We start from the raw sequence: 5,208 nt of genomic DNA on the forward strand, positions 1-5,208 counted from the left end.
TGTTTTCCAGATTCCTCTAGTTCCTTCACTTCGTCCGTGGGTTCGGTATATTCCTTAGAAGTTTCGGGTTCACTCAATCTTGGGTTAAATGGCTCATCATAAGCGGTCCCACTTCATAGGGTAATGGCATTAGCTTGTCCTCTCGGATTTTGTTGAGGTTGTCCAGGGAACTGTCCTCCAGGTGTAGTCTGGGGGGCTTGGTTTAAGGCTACCTGAGAGATATGGGTTTCAAGCATCTTATTGTGAGTAACTATTTGGTCAACCTTGGTTCCTAACTGGGTAATTAGTTCGTTAACGTGAATGTTCTGGTTCATGAACTCTTCGTTTTGTTGGGTTTGAGCAGTGATAAAATTTTCCAAAATTTTCTCAAGGCACGGCTTTGGTGGCACAGGTTGCATAGGTTGATTTGGTCTTGGGGCTTGGTAACCTGGTTGTCTCGGAGGTGCAGTATTTTGGATAGGGTTATTGTTCTTATAGGAGAAGTTCGGGTGATTCCTCCATCTAGGGTTGTAGGTATTCGAATATGGGTTCCCTTGGGCGTAGTTCACTTGCTCAGAGTTGGTTTCGTTTAAGAGACTGCATTCTGCAAATTGGTGTCCTTTGGTTCCACATATCTCACAATCCGACGAAACTGCAGCTGCAGTATTCGGGTTTATACACATATGCTTAACCTTGAGGGCCAACGCGTCCATTTTAGCTTGCATCATGTCTATAGAGCTTAACTCATGTACTCCTCCTTGGGCTTCCTTCTTCTCAAATGTCGCTCGTTCAACTCCTCATGATTGATGGTTTTGAGCCATATCTTTGATAAGGGCACTAGCTTCAGGGTAAGGTTTGTTCATTAGTGTGCCACCTGCGGCAGCGCCGATGGTCATCTTAGTGTTATAGTGAAGTCCATTATAGAAGGTCTGAATGATTAACCAATTTTCTAAACCATGATGGGGGCATTCTCTTAACAGCTCTTTATATCTCTCCCAAGCCTCGAACAACGATTCTCCTTGATTCTGGGTAAATCTGGTTATTTGGTTTCGAAGAATGGCGGTCTTACTTGGGGGAAAGTATCTAGCAAGGATTACTTTTCTAAGGTTTTCCCAAGTTGTTATGGAATTGGGTGGAAGGGAATCTAACCATGATAGGGATTTATCTCTAAGGGAGAAAGGGAATAATCTTAAACGGATTGTCTCAAGAGAAACTCCATTGGTTTTAAAAGTGTCTGCTAATTGGAGAAAGATTTTTAAATGTTGGTTCGGGTTCTCAGTAGCAAGACCTGGGAATTGTATCTGTTACACTAGTTACAACAGGGAGGGTTTAAGTTCGAAATTATTAGCTGGGATGGTTGGGTTTACTATACTAGAACTAGGTTCTTCGTTGGATGGTTGGGTTAAATCCTTAAGAGGTCTTTGATTTTGATCTTCGGCCATAGCTCTCCTAATTCTATGGAAAAATAAACGTGCGCGAGCGTAACGTTCAGGTTCCGCCAGAGGATCTACTAAGCTTCTGGTGCTGCGAGTCCTTCGCATTGACCGACAGATAACAACCTAAGTTTAAACGATATAACAACAGGGTACGAAATTGGTCCCCGGAAACGGCGCCAAAAACATGATGCGTGTTTTTTGCAAGTATACGAACGCGTCAGAGTAATATAAAAGATTGTCGAATCCACAGAGACCATATGTCAATCTATCGTTATCTATTGTTACGGTGTTTATCTAAGGTAATCGAAACAGGGTTTTTTAAGAGTGCGCAATGAAAAATAAAGTATTAAATTAAATTCAATTAACAAAGACAGGTTTGAATGTAATTCGCATAATCAATTAATAATCCAAGTACTTGCTAATAGAATTACTTATGGCCAGTGTTTCCTACTTTGAAAAGAACCAATTTAACGGGAACTGTCGCTTTCGCATATTCAGAACCGAGTTGTACTCCCTAATTAAACCCTCTTATTGTCACTTATAAAAAGGCGCGCATTGCGTTAGAGTAGTAAACCTATTTTTAAGAAATATAGTGTCTTGACTAAGTTGAAAAGTATTTTGACCTGAATTTCTTAACCAAAAGAGGTTCTCACGAACCAGACTCTAAACTTATAAACGCATCCGAAAATAGTTTTAAAATCACTTTTCTTTTTAAGTTAAAAACTCCTAATGAACTAAACAAAACGCTTTCGTTGTATTTGAAATAGTTAAAAACAACTTTGTTTAACCAAACGTCGGACGACTTTCAATCTTACCAAACGAAAATTAACTGCCGGAAAACATAAGTTGAAAGTCAAAATAGCCCTTAAGTGCTTCTACGAACAACTGTACGGATTATCGGTTCAATTACGATCCTTACATTCTAACCTTTATAGGTTTAGCCAGACATGGTAAAGTAAAAATGCATTTTAGTTTTTATCATAAAAACGGATAAATAAAAGACTTTTAAAAGAGAAGGTAATAAGTGCAAGTGCAGGGAAGTAAATAAAAGTAGTGCGAGTGCGGAAAGTAAACAAAATCAAGGCAGTGCGGGAAAGTAAACAAAATAAAGGCAGTGCAGGAAAATAAACAAAATAAAGGCAGTGCGGGAAAATAAAGTAGACAAAGGTAAAGCAATAAAACCTGCTCCAATCGGAGGGTCGAATAAAGTGCGAAACATAAATGAAAGTGGCGACAGGACTAAACTTCCTTCCAAAGTGCTCCAAACTCGATTACATACTCGATTACACAGTGTGGCAACACTCCGATGTGAAGCGATTACCACTTTTACACAATATTGATATATGCCTAGTTGTAACTAAGTTTGGATGCCTAAACAATTGAAATCAAGGTTCTACTTATAGGCAAGAAAAGAACATGGAGAGTACAAGGATGCCCCTAAGTTTGAAAATGGGTGGGCACCATTTTGTTCTTGTGGCGCCCGCCACAACATCATGGAGCCCGCCACAGGAGGAAATTTGCAGTCCCAAGTGGAGATCGTGGGAGATGTGGCAGTTGAGGAGCGGTTGAAACTGGGACACGTCATGGCTGGACCCATGGCGCCCGCCACAGTGGGAGCCACAAGTGTAAAATGCTGATTTTTTAGCTTTTTAACTCATTTTCGCTCCTTTTCTCGATCGGGGCTCTGATTAGACTGAAAACCTGAAAACAAAGAAAAACATAGTAATAACATAACAAAATAACAATAAAACAACTAAAATGCATGCGAAATCGGAGTCAAAAATACGGTGAATTTCAGTGTCATCATTTATTTCGCACTTGCCTCAGACACCTGCTTTTATGGAGAACAAACAATGTCTACGGTGGTCTCAGAGACTTATGTCTATCACTAATGATGATATAGTTTGGTATGATCCTTCTTTGAGCAGTTTGGAGATTATTGATTATTGTGGTGAATTCTCTAATGTGCCTCTCATTGGTACACAGGAGGAATTAACTAAGACCCTGCTTTGGCTCGCCGTCAACTTGGGTTCCCCTTAAGAGACAAACCTAATAACACTTTGTTAGAAGGTCTTTTCTATCAGGAGGGTAAAGATCCCCAACGTTTGAAGCAGAAGATTATGCATTCTTGGCATAATGTGCATAGGAAAGGAAGATCCGAGCTTGGTTCGCACAATTGTGTAACTTTAGAAGCTTACACTCTTTGGGTGAAGAAGAGAGCTTTGGAGTTAAAGATGCCTTATCCTTGTGAAAGACTTATGTCTATGGTTGTGGCTGAGCCATTGACTCTCCCTAACCAATATATGGAGGAATTGGAAGACGCGCTCACCAAGATGAAGCGAGAGAAGTGATATGTGGGAAGAGCGTTTCCATGCTTTTAGCCGAAAGCATGAGGAGCTACAGCTTGAGTCTAAGGACAAAGATGCACTTATTGTGCTACTTGAGGACCGAGTGACAAAGATACAGAGAGAGCCAGAGGTTTCATCTTCCTCTAGTATGCCTCAGCCTTCTGTCGCTTGGAAGAAGATTGTTGATCATCTTGTCCTTGAGAAGACTCAGATGAAGACTTCTTTTGACACTGAGATTCGACGCATTCGAAGGAAGTACCCGCCTGCAGCCAGATCTTCTGATGTTGTTGTTAGGGATCCTTAGGATGACTAATCTCCTTTTCTCTTGTATTCTGTGTTTTGGTTTATGAAATTGTACTCAGTGTAATCCTTCCTATTATATAAACAAAAGAGATATTTTATGGTCATATCAAATTGTTGCAATTATTGTTATATATATATATATATATATATATATATATATATATATATATATATATATATATATATATATATATATATATATTTGCAAATAATATAGTAAGTTCCTTGAAAACAAAAATAAACAAGCATTGCATTTCATGCATCATTTGCATAACAGGTTTCTCTTTCACCAGATGTCTCATTGGTGTTTCTTATGTGCTTCAACCAAGCTGACTCATCGATACAATACCCGCGCCAATCATCTGAAGATTATGGAGCATCTTGAACAAGAGAACAAAGACCTGAAGAAAGAGATTTCCCATCTGACTGCCATGATGGAGTCAGTCCTAGATGCTCAAAGCCAATCTTCTCCAACGCCCGCAACTCCTCCTCCTCAGAGGACTGTCATTTCAGAGGTGGCTACATCTACCATTCCTGCAACTACTGCTCATTTTGCACCAAACATGTCTTCCGGATTCCCCTGGGGAATGCCGCCGAACTTTGTGCCTGAAGGCTTTGCGCCTACCTTTGCTTCCATGTCGGCATCTAGACCGGTCATGTCTGTGCCACCGCCTGTTGTGCATACCCTGCTTCATGTGGAAGACACCATCTATCATTCTGAGCCGTCTGAGGGCCCTGATGTGTATGAAAAGATGGATGAGATGAAGGACCAATTCCTTGAGCTGCGTAAGGAGTTGAAAACTTTGAGGGGTAGGGACTTATTTGGAAAGAGTGCTGCGGAACGTTTTTTGGTTCCAAATGATAAGATCCCGGTGAAATTCAAGGTGCCTGACTTTGAAAAGTACAAAGGGAATACCTTTCCACTCAGTCATTTGGTGATGTACTCCCCAAAGATGTCTACTCACAGCGATGATGATCAGTTTTTGATCCATTATTTTCAAGACAGTTTGACCGTTGCCGCTCTGAGGTGGTACATGGGATTGGATAGTGCAAGCATCCGCACATTCAATGATTTGGGCGAGGCATTTGTGAAGCAGTATAAGTATAATGTTGATATGGATCAAGATAGAGATTAGTTGAGG

At 40.5% G+C, this 5,208-nt stretch overlaps 1 non-coding gene across 1 annotated transcript; it reads left to right on the forward strand.

Moving 5' to 3' along the window:
* The first annotated feature begins 930 nt into the window (after positions 1-930).
* On the forward strand, positions 931-1,037 carry LOC127132990 (small nucleolar RNA R71). Its single transcript, XR_007806991.1, has one exon. It is a non-coding gene; the product is annotated as a small nucleolar RNA R71 (small nucleolar RNA).
* Positions 1,038-5,208: the final 4,171 nt, after the last annotated feature.

The sequence above is a fragment of the Lathyrus oleraceus genome, chromosome 3 (assembly GCF_024323335.1).
Source record: "Lathyrus oleraceus cultivar Zhongwan6 chromosome 3, CAAS_Psat_ZW6_1.0, whole genome shotgun sequence".
NCBI lineage: Eukaryota > Viridiplantae > Streptophyta > Magnoliopsida > Fabales > Fabaceae > Lathyrus > Lathyrus oleraceus.